Source organism: Miscanthus floridulus, chromosome 3 (genome assembly GCF_019320115.1).
Source record: "Miscanthus floridulus cultivar M001 chromosome 3, ASM1932011v1, whole genome shotgun sequence".
NCBI classification, from domain to species: domain Eukaryota; kingdom Viridiplantae; phylum Streptophyta; class Magnoliopsida; order Poales; family Poaceae; genus Miscanthus; species Miscanthus floridulus.
In genome coordinates this window covers 7,725,999-7,741,240 of record NC_089582.1, presented here as the reverse complement: position 1 = coordinate 7,741,240, position 15,242 = coordinate 7,725,999, and the positions used below count along the sequence as shown (strand labels likewise).

The following is a 15,242-nucleotide window of genomic DNA, read 5'->3' as shown; positions in this document are numbered from 1 at the left end:
ACAGTCAGAAACAATTTTTCTATCGGTCTTACACGCACAGAAAAATTGTGTTTGGCCAGATTAAAAATAAAATTTCTGTGAGGATATATATCTACACAGAAAAAAAGAAATAAACACACAAAAATACGTGTTTTTTCTGTCGGTCTAGGTGAATTCACAGAAAAATTCCTTTCACCCAGATTAAAAGTATTTTTCTGTGTAGCCATCCTCACATAAAAAAGAGTTAAACGCACAGTAGAAACAACATATTAAAATATATATTGTCCATACAGTAATTTCATGACACATCACAACATAATAAATACATTCATAGGTGTCTAAATGTTCAGCACATTCATAGGTACATAGATGATGTCCAAATGTTCCGGCATCAATACATTCAAAACCCTCGGACTAACCAAGATTTAGCTCTTGCTAGTTCTTCATGCGCTTGTCCCTCATACTATTCAACTTTTGCTAATTCTTCATGCGCTTGTCCCTGGGAGTGACCATGGCAGTTGAGTCTATCACATCCTGCAGATCAAGCATTGACTGAGATCTCATGAGAGCTGAGAACTGCTGGGGTGGACAAGGCGCAGGCGGAGAAGCAAAAACACCCATAGCATTACTAGGCCTTCTGTGTGGGCGACAGGAAGACAGCTTCTAGGAGTGGTTATGTTCGTCATCGTTGCCACTGTTGCTTCCCGAGCTGCTTGTGGCAGCAGGCTATATAGTCATCCTCCTGCAGTTTGTGGGGCTTTAGATTGCATCATCTTCGGGGAATACCTCTTTATTCTGCGGTTTGCCCCATTTGAAACTGAATGGAAGAAGACCTTTGCGCTTCCTAGGGGATGGTGTTTCTGGCTTTGGAAGGTCTTTCAGCAGAGAAGGTATTACAACATCTTGAAGCTTTGCAAGAGATCCAGACTTTCCATTGTAGAACTTGCATACCCCTTTGCTAACACATTAAGAATAATGATCAACAAAATGGAAGATTGATATGATTTTGAAAGATAATTTCTCATAACCAAGATAAAGCTAGTATAACAATTTAAGGACTGAACAGAGAGATTCCCTAGGCTGCTCACAATGAATAAACAGACAAATTAAGTTGCCAACCCCAAAACAAAGACAAGTAACTACATATTTTTAGTGTTGTAGATAACAAACTAAGCTAGTAGCTAACAAATTCATGTGGACTAAGAACACCCTGTCTGTTTGATCCTGTGCTTGGGTTATTCCATGTTGTCCCGATAACAAATTAAGCTAGTAGCTAACAAACTAAGTTGCCAACACCAAAACAAAGACAAGTAACTACTTTTAATTTTATATGATCAAGAGCATGTGCTCTAATAGACAATAGTGGTAAATAGATAATCAAATATGTCCAACAATATGCTCAAAGAGATTAATGCATTCATGTGATTCCACACACAAACCATGTAACAATTTTTTCTTCTTTTCTTTTTTTTTGTGGCAAAATCACATAGTTTAACAAACACAACAAAGGATCACTTGCCAAAGATTACATGCATCTGCCAATCCCAAAGCTTACAACCTTACACAGACCCTATCTAACCATCAGTCAGTAAGGTCATGGAACCAGGAACAAACAAGTTATACCAGATTTCCAATAGATATTGATCTATTTGACCTGCTATGATGAGTATGCAAAATGGATGGATCACTACTTCCTTTGTAATGTATACCAGCTGCTCTATTGTCTAACAGGATAAATTTCATCATTTATGGACATATATTTTGAGCACATAGAAGCTTTGATAATACCAGGAGTCTATGGGATACAATCCTGCCATGTAGCTTATTATTTGGACTGAATACCTACTAGGATTGAAAATAGTTTTCCACTGAACTAGTAGGACTGAATAGGCTTGTCAACAGTTTGCCAACTACAGCAACATTTGGTAAAATCACAGTAACATGTACTCCAGGAGTAATACCATTGAAAATAATATCACAAGAATTATAAAGTGTTCTGTGCCTAGTCCAAAGTACTGCTCCAATCATACATGCATATGTGATAGTGACATAACTATAAGGAACTCTACAAACAGTTGGCGCACAATCTTTCCTTCTTAAATAGAAAGAAACAAAACTTTATAAAGAATAAGCTTATAGCGATTAGGCTTTATTGGAGAAATACTATGCTATTCTCATTGATACCTACTTTTACTCTCCTTGGAAAGCCCAATCAAAACTTATCATTGCGCACTCAAGTGGATCACAAAGTATTTGAAGGACTAGATCAGAGTTTGGTATTCTTCAATTATTGCAGGCCCCCCTGAGCAACTAGCACCAAAACATACACAGAAGTATCCAGTGCTTCCACTAAATTATTCCACCCCAACTTATCTTACATAAAAACCTTAAAAGCAACACGAGAGATTCACAGACTTTAACAAAAGAACGCTGGATACCTGTTGATGTCAAGCAGTTCAGGGAACAAAAATTTCAATGATCAAAGAATCCACATTATCAGGTGACGTTCGTATTATGAACTGTACAGTACAAATGCGTAATGTCCACAACCACAGTAAATGCAAAGCACCTCTAGCTGACTTAGCTTCATACTTGGCGTGAGATACATCCATAAAATCATTCCCTGATTTTCAAATAATGCTAATAACAATGAGCAAAAGGAAAATACATGACAGACAATATTTTGATTTTCCATAGAATGATTTCCTGATTCCATGTATTTGTGATGCATATCTGTTACAAGAATAAAATCATAACATAGCAATATCCTAAAGATTAAAACTCCCTGGATACAATTGTCGTGGATTTGTGATGCAACTTGTCAAAAGTAGTACTTTAATTGTGAGACATATATGAATCAGGAATAATAAGGGAACAACTTGTGAGAGAATTAGAGTAAATTAAGCATAAGTCCTTTATCTGTATCAAGAAGTATTGGCTTCAAGATACATAAACTATTCAAAAAGAGATATGCTTGAGACAAACCTACACTACAGGGCAATGTCAAAGTTAACTCATTTGTATCAAACTTCTCTAAGTTTGGCCAAATTCATAGACAAATTTTTAACAAAATTCAATCCACATCCTGCAGGAAGACCAAATCAAAATTTGCTCGTACAAGCACACACTTGGGTTTAGATCTACAGATAGCCAAATAGCTTAAATTAGGGTTCCAGTGCTAAGTTTTACACAAAAGGAAGGGAAGAGAAGGGATAGGCATACCTAGTGTTGTGGATGCTCATAGCTGCAGATCTGGACGTCTGGGTGCCAGGGCAGAGCCAGAGCGAGCGCGGCGGGGCCGGGGTCAGAGGTGTACAAGACAGAGGCGCAAGGCATAGGGCAGTGGGCACGAACGGTGGCTCCATCATCACGGGCAGCTTGGAGGCGAGGCGCATCCCGTGGCGGTGGCCTGGAGGACGGTCGAGGTGAGTCCTGAGGCCGCGCCCTAGAGGGCCGGTGGCCGACGGCGAAGCTCTTGGTGCGGCAGGAGGCAGATCTAGGGGCGGCGGGCGGCGGTGGACTTAGGGCGGCGCGCGATGTCCATGGAGCTGGGGTGGCGAGTGGCGAGCGACGGATGTGGAGCGGAGATGGGGCGGCAGACATGGAACTGGGAGCGACGGGTCATAACGGCGCGGGCCGCGGCACGTTTGGGATAGGGAGCGGGGGTGGCGGCCGCTGGAGGATTAGGTTTTGGAGTTTTTTTGTTTTTTTCACTTTCTTTTCTGTTTCATACCATGACAATACCAAAAGGCAGGCGCCCTTATCAAAAATCGGGCGTCAAAGCCAAATCCATGCACAGAACTTATTTTTTCTGTGCGTACATAATTTTAATTTGTGTGTAATACAAAACCGACAGAATAATTGTGTTTTTTCCATGCGTGTATAGTTTTTTCCTGTGAGTTTTATAAAAACCCATAGAATAATTTCAATTTTTCTGTCAGTGTATATTTTTTCTGTGTGTCTTTTGTGATGCACAGAAAAATCATACAATTATCCTGTGAGTTTTTGTATTTTTCTGTCGGTATATTCTAGAACCGACAGAATAATTGGAATTTTTCCGTGTGTAGCGAAAAAAACGCACAGAAAAATTGGTCATCCACAGGGCAATTCGAGATTCCAGTAGTGTTAGTGCACATTGCTTTTATGTTTGTATCCATCATGAATTCAATCGATGCATTATATTTTTAGAATAATAATTAACAATACTAAGCTCAATTTTCAAGATAATTAATTGATAATTGAACATTATATATGAATTTATTTCTTAGATATGTATGGTGTATGTACATTCTTATTTCTCAAAAGTGTGTTGTATGTGCATTCTTCTCAAAAATAAACCATTGCTATTTCTTTCTTATAAAGGATTTTGTTTTTGATAGACACGTGCCTGTCGCACGTGTATTTCCACTAGTCAGGTAGAAACACTTTAGATACAACATAGAACATATACAGGGACGATAGGGTAACACATTATCACTTAGGTAACACTTGACACAATAGGTTGTTAGCCGGTCTATGCGGATTGTCCATTTAAGCTATCGGACTATTTGCCTTGGCATTGTCCAATTGAACTAGCAGATCGTCCGCCTAAACAATTTGGACTTAGGTCTGTCCATCTAGAGCAGTAGACATTCGAATCATCCTTGGACTTGGTTATGGTCGGCCGATGGACGACCTGAGTCGACGGAACATGGTAACGGCGGCCGGCAATTCATTCTCCGCTGCATGCCTGCATCCCGCTCTCTCCCTCCTCAGGGCATGTATGTACAACGCCCGTCCTTATCCCGTCTGGGAGACGGCGTTTAAAAAAAAAACAGAAAAAAAAAACACCTCAGCTGGGGTCGCAGACGCTCGCCCGGCGAGGGCCCGTGCTCGGATCCCGCGCGGTGCGCATACTCTGGTTTGCGTGCGAGCGGGCTTTCTTTGCACGCCAAATCCAGCGCCACGTACGGTGCCCAAGCCGTCGTCGTGAGATTCAGCGCCGCCACTGCTGCCGGAGATGCCGAGCCTGACGATCTGGCTGGACGTGGCCTCGCCGGTGCCGGCGGACATTGACATCGCCAGCTCCGTCGAGCCTATCGCCGACATCGCGGCGGAGCTCGGGCTCCGGCGAGAGCACTACGACCTCTACGGCAAATACAAGGCCAAAATATGTTTCTCCATTTTTCTTGAGTAAGCTCTCACCTTTCTGCAGAACTCCTTAATTGCTGCATGATCTGAAAATGTCAAATCTTAAGGGGAAAAAAAGAGAGCGAAAGTACTCATCAGGCGTAAGATTTTGGATTACGATTTGTAGGCATGCGTGTCTGCACACAGACAACAATCGTAGGCAGCTGTGATTGTGAGTTCTTAGATTTCAGTTGAGCACGTTTCGTTCACTTTTCTTGGTAATCTACCTAAGCTACTCAGTTGAGACTGTTTTTTCCTCACTTATGGTGGCCTGGGCATCTTTTAAATCACTAGATAAATAGTAATTGGACCGTATGAGCTATAAGGACTTTGTATTGGATGCGGACATTTCGTATTGAAATCGGTTAGGATGCGAACGCGTGTGCTTTGAAGACTTCGTATCGAACGGGGACACATAGATTTAGTCTTCGTATCAGAGTCGGGTGGAATATGTGATCTTGACTTGATCACTTCAAATCGATTAAATCCATTTTATAGTGCAACACCTGTGTTCACCACAGCTATCTAAGGTGAATTTGAGGGAATTCTTATTTACATATGTCTACTTTAGATAAACTTCTTATATCTTTGATTTATTTTCGCATGGAAAGAGTTTATTCCTGTCATTTTTTGGTTTTTTTAAATTATATGCATATATTTATTATTATTGTTTATTTTAAAAATCGCGTTAGCAATGTATGCAATATTAATAACCTGGGCTGCCTTGCACGATCACTCTCCTTTAATTTTGGGTGACCCCTCCAGAAGCCTTGTGGAGGATATACGGTTTTGATTTGAGTGAGGTCCCCTTCTATGTTGTCCTTACAACTTCATCTTCCAGACATGCACATGGTGTCATTTCACCGTCGCGACGGGGTTGAACGAGTGCTTAATTGTCCACTCCTATTCCTATTTTTCTAGATATAACAACAATAAAAATTTGATGAACCGGCGGTAGCGGTAGCGCTACTCCTCTTCTCCACCGATCGAGACCCTGCAATTTCCTCACCAGTCACCATGCATGCATGGACCATGGATGCCAAGCTAATAGCCAAGACGAAAGATCTTTTTTTAAGCAAATTTCGGCTCTATGACTTTACTATTGGCAACACAGGCTCGACCAAATCACGAGCAATAAGTGTCTTTACAAATTTTGGGAGGGGTTTGCCCACACATGGAGCTTGCCCGGGTCCCCACACATAGCATACTTGGCTAACTCATGTGCCACAACATTACAAGCTCTAGGAACTGAAGATATATCACTACAAATAAAGTGCTCCCGCAACAAGAAACGAGTGTCCATGATCAACATCCCACACGCTGCCATGTCCATTGAAGGAGACTGAAGAGCTTGTTTGAGAATGGAGGAGTCACTAGTATTCTAAACAACTCAGTGGTTCTAGTTGTAGCAGAGCAAGAGAAAACAGGCTCACACACAGTTTGAGAGAAGAATGCATTTCAATTTCATTCAGATAAAAGATTCAAACTAATTAATCACCCTCCGCGTCCCCCTGTACCGAATACGCCACAGGTATCACGGATCTTTCTTTGCTGCAAAGAAGGCCCAAAAATTAGGACACGACCACAGGCCAAATAAGATGGTCCGCGTGTGTAACGAGTGGGCCGCCTCCCCCATCTCTAGGATTTTTTAGAATATCTAGAAGCTCCGAGACATTTTCTATGGCTAAATAGCTTTATCCAATGGCGAAGGTAGAGCAAATTAGAGAGAGAGCTGCTCTGCCTTGTTGGCGTATATACATGTGTCAGAGGGATTGCATAAGTGATGAAAATTGAGACATAATCATTATTTAAATATTTTTTGGGGCGTACATTTGCACTCCTAATTTTAAACATAGCTTCGCGGCTATACTTCTCAAGTATTCACTATACTTGTATATAAAAAGGTAAAATCGTTTTTGAAACCATTTTAAAGTAGAGCAGGGAGATAAGTTGAACGATTTTGAGAGTTGGAGGTGAGACCGTTGAGGCAAAATAAACTTTTGCATCGCAGGACAGACCAAATAAGATGGGCCGGCCCTTCTCTGCTGGCGTCGTAGTGTAACGAGTGGGCCACCTCACTCCCAGGCACGCTAGCTCTATTGGGCTAGATTTTGGGATGGCGTACGTACAAGGGATTCACTTGCAGCCTAAATGTTTCTAAAAAATCATGCAGCCAAATAAATAAATAATAATAATGATTATTACTGGTGGTATAATAATAATAATAATGATGATGATGATGATGATGATGATGATGATGATGATGATGATGATGATGATGATGATGATGATGATGATGATGATGATGATAATAATAATGATGATGATGATGATGATGATGATGATGATGATGATGATAATAGACTGGTAATATAAATAGGCCCTCCGTTACAGTACACTGACTTCGTGTGGCTGAAGAGAGGGAAGCCCACAGGTGATGCATGGTGTCCACCCGCAGCGTGGCGTCCAGCTGGTCCTCTGAAGTGGCAGTGGCTCCTGGCTCCTGCAGCTGCAGGGACAGCATGCAGCCGGTGCATGGACAGCACGCAAGGGATGAGATCAGCAGGACCGTACCATCCACGGCCAATGTCAGAAAGTTTGGAACGGCAAGCACAGAAACAGCAATGGCAGAATTTTGCACTTCCAAACAGCAATGCACAGAAAATCTCGCGTGCGCTATCTAATTCTCGGCTGCCGCGTCGCCACGTCCACCTGCATCTGCACTGCATGCCCGAGATCTTTTCTCCCCGGAAACGGGAAACGGCCTACGGCAGTGGCCCCCACATCTCCATTCCTATTTATTTCCTCTATATATACTCACTCCGTATCGGAAAAAGTAGCCGTTCTACGCACCGGCGTCATTTGCGCAAAGGAAGTTGTTTTCCTTCGCTAACCTTGTTTTGGACGCGAATACCCCTGACCCTTCGTTAACGGGCTCATTTATTTAGTTACCAGAGTAAATCACGCCGTGGTCCCCTTCGCTTCTCTCCTTGCTTGCTCGCTCGCACGCACGGCCGCGCAAAATCCAAAATTCGCGGCATGCAAGCATCAGCCGCAGAAGCTGCATGCATAGACCAAGATCCAAAATTGTCGGCATGCAAGCATCTGCACAAAAATCGCGCCGCTACGGAGATGCGTCCGTGCAAAAATCTGCCGCCAGGAGCCCAAACGAGCAGAAATCTTGCTCCAGGGAGCCCAAACGAGCAGGCCATGATCCAAAATTCACAGCAAAACATCTGCGCAAAAATCTCGCCGCCAGTAGATGCATCCGTGCAAAAATTGTGCGAACAGGGCATCAAACCCAGGACCTCAGGACACTTGCCTCGCTGAGCTAGCCATTTGAACTGTGGTTGTTTTTCATATGGAATGCACCCGCAACCGTATTTAATAGGGGCAGACAGGGGAAAATACCCCTTAATTAATGACTCCTTGGTAAGTACAATCATGTCCTAAACGGCTTCTAAATCCGATATGGAGGGAGTACAAGATTTTTTTATGGAACCGGAGGGGTTTGCACCCCTACACGAAATTTATTATAACAAACGAACAATTACAAAGAAAACTTATTCGGACTTATACAAGATGTTCGACAACCACATTGAGAACAGTAATGCTCCCTACAGGCCATCCGGAGACGGACGGACCGGACCGCCCCACCCCGCTCGCGCTGCGCGCCCCCCGCCCGAAGATGTGGCTCATGTGGTGGCTACGCTCCGTCCCCCGGCGAGATGCCTGTGCTAGTCCTCCGCGCCACCGCAAGTCCCCGCCCGAAATTGCGCCTCCTGCCGCGGCTGCGTTGCATCCACCGGCGAGATGCCCGCACTAGACCTTCGCGCTACCGCGAGCTCCATGCGCCGCCGACCTCCGCGCCGCCGCTGGCCTCCGCGTTTGCCGTCGAACTCCACGCCGGCGTCGAGCTCCGCAACGACGAGTAGGCCCGGCCGATTGGTTCCCACGTTGTACATTGGATCGAGCAGAGACAGCAGAGCAGGGGATCGGAAGGATGTCGTGCCTGGTGCCACCGGCCAAGCGGGTCTGGCGCGGCATCCGCGCGCACCTCGGCCTCCGCCGAACCACCGGTAAGCCGTCTTCATCTTACCTATATCATATATACCTACACCGCTATACCCATGCAAGCCGGTGGAACGGGTCAGGGATTCAGACGACGGCGAGGCGGCTACATGGCGTGGATGGATGGATGGATGGATGTGCAGGACTGAGGCGGCTGCGGAAGGAGCTGCGAGTACAGCGACGTGCACGTCATGTGGGAGATGCTCAGCAAACCCAGCACCAGCAGCGGCAGCGGCGTCAGGGACGACACACGACGACCCACCACCGCCGGCAAGGGCGCGGCGGGCCTGGAAGGCCGCCACTGCCGCTGCTTGGAGACGGCTGGCGTCCTACTGCTGCGCGCTCTGATGTCGTCTGGTCCGAGCACCCACCGAGCAGAGCAACTCTGCTCAGTGGATTCAGACTGACAGAGAGCGGTCCGGTTCTTGTCCGGCCGGCCTTGTCAGTTGTCACTGCTCAGGTCCTGTCAGAGTTGTACATACAGGTGGTGGCGGAGGCTGCGGCTGATGATGATGATTTTGGTCCCATGTCCCTCCGCTGCTATTGCTTTGCCGTGGTGGTATTATTATTAATAGCATTTGCAAGGAAATTTTGTTAGTCGCATCAGTCTTCCTTGCTGCGGTTCTATGTGCTTATGTTGTTCCTGTGTGCCGTTATCAACAGGTTAACAGTCTAGCGTAATACTTACTAGTAATAAGAGACGATGAATCGGAAACATTAACTCACTGACTGATACAGGCACAAGCTCGATTAACGAGTCTTCTCTTCTCCACCGTTGTTGCAATCCTTGGTACTCCCACACAGTTTCGAATTTCGATTCACTTGTGTGGACTGAAGCAGCTGATACTGACAGGGAGAGAGGCTGTCTGACAGTCTGAGAAGAAAAATCTGACATTATTCCCCACGTTCATGAACAACTCAAGCCATACTTGTCTAGTAAGCCGTTGACAAACATGGCTTGGGACATGGGAATGCGATATCTGAATTGTGAAATGTGATGATGGAGTGGCGCTGAACTAAGTCTGAAAAAAAAAATATATCCGGCTCCGGCCTTCCAAGGTGCTGTACTCCTCTGAACATGCACGCAACATCTTCAGACTTTCTAGTACCAGCCGCCGCCGCCGGGTTGCCGACCCGTGCAAAAAAATCAACGCGGATGGATGATCTAGTACATCGTATAGTTTCTTTTTTCTCTCTTTTGGGTTTTGGTCTTGTATTCATGTGTTTTTTTTTCTCAATCACGTAAAAGATTTACACATTTTTATATTAAGAACGGAAGAATTGTTTACAGCACGCCCTTTGGACGCTGTAGGGGGCAAGAATGAATTACAAATAAGCACCAACCCTCCCTCGATTACATTGAATACAAGACCAAACTGACTGCGTTGCGACTGCGATGGATGATCTATCTGATCGGATTGACCAAACTGACTGACGTGACCCAGCCACTAACCTACATCAACAATATAATTTTTTTCTCTGACGACCAACCAAAAGCTTGCGCAAGCCAAACCAAATAAACGATTCGAGTCGCTCCAGCTGACATGTTTAATTTGTCGGCAGTTTTGTTTGCTCATGAGTAAGGCGGACGAAAAACTCGAAGCTCGTTAGCTCGCTCGGCTCATGGCTGGCTTGACTCGGCTCGGCTCGGCTCGGCTCGTTATGACAACGAGCCGAGCTGAGCCAAGATTTTAGCTCGTTAGCTATAATGAGCCAACTCGAGCCAGCTCGCGAGCCGCTCGCGAGCTAAATGAGCCAAGTTTCCAGAAAAAAATATCATTTAAGGTTGTTAGATATGTATGAATACTATAGTATTTTATTATACTTGTATATATACTAGCACATATTAATTTTTTATTCGATTTAAGGTTGTTAGATGCATTTCTTTTGTATTATTATTATTCTCAAACATTAGATAAATGCAAATACTATATTTTGTGTATTTTTTTATACCTGGCTCACGAGCTTAACGAGCCAGCTCAAGCTTTTAACAAGCCGAGTCGAGCAGGCTTTCTGGCTCGTTAGGATAACGAGCCGAGCTGAGCTAGCTCGTTATCTTAACGAGCCAGAACGAGCCGAGCCGAAACGAGCCGAGCCGGCTCGTTATCCAACCTTACTCATGAGGTTGACGCGTTAGTTTTAATCTAGTTACGGGTGATTACCAAGTCAGCAGATTGAGGTTCCTCCCCCAAAAGTTTAGACCCTATCTCATCGAATGTTTGGACGCATTCATTGAGTATTAAATATAGACTAAAAATAACTAATTGCACAATTTACGATAAATTTGCGAAATAAATCTTTGAAGCCTAATTAGTCCACGATTTGGCAATGTGGTCCTACAGTAACACATGTGCTAATGACAGATTAATTAGGTTTAATAAATTCGTCTCGCGGTTTACGGACGGATTCTGTAATTTATTTTTTTATTAGTATCCGAACACCCCATGCGACGCTCTCATGTGACACCCGATGTAACACTACAAAACTTTAGGCCCTGAATTTAAAGGTCCGACTCCTGCTGTTGCTGCAGTGCGGCGCGAAAAATGAAGTCGATCGATCTGCTGCCCAAAGACAACTGGACAAGCACAAGCTCTTCCACATACTCTGATCAAATTGTTTCTTTTTTTTTTCTAGAACACCCATGGACTGAACTGAAGCAAATGTGACAGACTGCTTATGTGTTTGTTTTTGGCTCAGCCTAGTTGACATTGCAATGCGAGATCATTCATTTGCATTGCACAAGCTCATTAGCATGTTCACCACAAGCATTAGGAAAGGACATCAGTAGAAGCTTCGACAAGTAGAACAAAAGTAGTATAATGCTGCAGGCGGCGTAACTGTTGTTTATCAAGTGGGTCGATGTACATGTAGTCATCGTCGTCAGGAATTCAAGGTACTTAAGTGTCGCCACGGGCGTAACTGTTGTAGGGTCACAGCACTCAGTCACAGGAGCCATGGGCCAATCCATACATACACGTAGCTAGACGCATTGCCTTCTAATCTGGTATGAATAGTTTTATTTATAAACAAATGCAAATAGCCATTGTGTTGAAAAAACTTATCCAATATGTTCGACAACCATATTGAGAATATAATGTCCAAGTAGTATAAATTCTGATTTTTTTATGACTTATTAAAACAAGTGAAATCGACATATACCCATTATATTTGTTTCATTAATTTTTATTCTAAACATCTAAGTGGTTGTAGTTGTAGGTGAGCAAAAGAAAACAGGCTCACACACAGTTTGAGAGTAAAATGCATTCCAATTTCATTCAAATATAAGATTCAAACTAATTAATCACTCACCGTGTCCGCCTGTACCGAATACGCCCTCACTGCCGCTCGTGCTGCCCCCACCCAGCCCTCTGTGCTGCGCCGCCGAGCTCCGCGCCGACGGCGAGCACACTGGTGACCTCCGCGCGCCAACCAACCGCCCTCTGCGTGCACCGCGTGCTTGTGGTGCCCCCACACCCTTCCTCTGTGCACCGTCGCCCAGCTCCGTGTTGTTGGCGAGCTCCGCGTCGGCGACGAGCACACCGGTGACCTTCACGCGCAACGAGCCTCCATTTGCGAAGCAGTAAGGATATGTTTGCGCTGGAAGAGCATGTTGCAAACGTATAATTCGAGTGTTTCAGGTGTTTTCAGAGGTATGTTGTAAGTGTTTTATATCGATGTTGTATATGTTGCAATGGTTGTACACGTATGTTGCAAAGGCCTATTACCAATATTTCATCTGTGTTTTCGAACGAATGTTGTAAGTGTGTTTATCTGGATATTGCATATATTTCACACATATGTTGCATGTGTTTTATCGGGATGTTGCTTATATTTGCAAAGGTTTTCAAGTGTTTTCAACTTTCAAGTGCATAATAAGTGATGAAAATTTAGACATAGTCATTATTTTTAAGGAAAAAGTCTACTTAACCCCCCACCTTTCATACTTGGCCTACTTCACCCATAACTATGAAACCGTCTGTTTTACCCCCTGAACTTTCTAAAACCGTCTGTTTTACCCCCTGAACTTTCTAAAATGGTTTTCAGCGGCGGTTGCTACAGTAAACAACGGGTCTGTTACAGTGACGGAGGGTTGCTACAGTAATGTTGTGCTTTAATTCCTTTTCTTTATTTATTTTCGGTGAATTTTTGAAAAATCATAGTAAATCATAGAAAAATCATAAAATGAAAAATCTAATTTTATTGGACTCCACATGAGTAGATCTACACAGTGAATATATAATATGGTATGCTTTAGTACAAATTTTTTTTTGTAGCTTTAGATTAATTGGAAAATCTAATTTTGTCTGTAATTAATTAGAATTTATCTATAACTAAGTTATACATAGTCCAATGAGTACGAAATTTTTACTATAGTTCAAGCATACAATAATTAGCGTACCATAAAAATTTCACCATAATTGGACCATAGAAGCTGCAGCTATGAATTATTCTAATTAATTACAGACAAATTTAGATTTTCCAATTAATCTAAGGCTACAGTAAAAATTTTGTACTAAAGCATACCGTATTATATATTCACTATGTAGATCTACTCATGTGGAGTCCAACAAAATTAGATTTTTTATTTTATGATTTTTCTATGATTTACTGTGATTTTTCAAAGATTCACCGGGGGGAAATTCAAACCTACATTACTGTAGCAACACCCCGTGCGCTGTTACTGTAGCAACCCGCCCCTGGAAACCGCCCAGGGGGTAGAATAGACGGTTTTAGAAAGTTCAGGGGGGGTAAAACAGACGGTTTCATAGTTGGGGATGAAGTAGACCAAGTATGAAAGGTGGGGGATTAAGTAGATTTTTTCCTTATTTTTAATATCTTTTAGGGCGTACATTTGCACTACCAATTTTAAACGTAGCTAGATTTGCCCCTGGTCAGCGGGTCTTATCAAGTATTCATTATGCTTTTATATAAAAAGGTAAAATGGTTATTAAAACCATTTTATTTAAAATAGAGCAGGGAGAGAAGTTGAACGATTTTGAGAGTCGGAGGTGAGACAGTTGAGGCAAAACGAAGGAAGTTTTGCATCGGAGGACAGACCAAATAAGATGGGCCGGCCCTTCTGTGCTGCGTCGTAGTGTAACGAATGGGCCGCGTTCCCACCACAGTTAGCTCTATTAAGTTAGACTTTTGGATGGCGTACGTGCAACTGTTTTTTTACATGGAGCCCAAATAAATAAATAATAATGATTATTACTGGTGGTAGTAGTAATAGTAGTAGTAGTAATAACAACAACAATAACAACAGTAATATAAATAGGCCCTCCGTTACAGCACTGCACAGTGATTCATGTGGCTGAAGAGTGGGAAGCCAGCCGCAGGTGTCCATGCATGTGGTGTCCGCTGTGTGGCGTCCAGCTGGTCCTCTGAGCCAGTGAGAGCACCCCTCAACGTTGGTCGCGTGAGCTGCTGCTGCGCTAAGCTGCCGCGTCGCCACGTCGACGACATGCCTGCCTACACCAGATCTTTTCCCGAAACGGTCTGGGCCAGTGGCCATCCACGTGCACGGCCATTGTCAGAAAGTTTGTAACGGCAAGTACAGAAACAGCAATAGCAGAATTTTGCACTCCGAAAGTTGCATCGCGTCGAGCAATATATACTCCTACATGAAGATGTCGTAGTATCTTGGACGTCACGTTGGTCGCGTGCGCTGCTGCCGCGTCGCCACGTCCACCTGCATCTGCACTGCATGCCCGAGATCTTTTCTACCCGGAAACGGGAAAACGGCCTGGGCCAGTGGCCCCCACATCCCCATTCCTATATATATAAGCAAAGAGGAGTGGTGGTCGTCGTCGTCCCAGTGCTGGCACTACTGCAATCTGTCCAAGCGAGGCGAAGGCGAGCAGCCAGCTCCGGTGAGGTCCTGAGTCCAGCAGAGAGACAGCGGAGCAGAGGAGGGGATCCACATCCGACCAAGGATGTCGTGCCTGAAGCTGCAGGTGCCGGCCATGCGGGTGTGGCGCGCGCGCCTCGGCCTCCGCCGGCCATGTCGTGCAGGGGCGGCA

General features: G+C 44.1%; 1 pseudogene; it reads right to left on the bottom strand.

Moving 5' to 3' along the window:
• Window positions 1-256: 256 nt before the first annotated feature.
• LOC136544883 (protein OXIDATIVE STRESS 3 LIKE 1-like) lies at window positions 257-3,639 on the bottom strand (annotated as a pseudogene).
• Window positions 3,640-15,242: the final 11,603 nt, after the last annotated feature.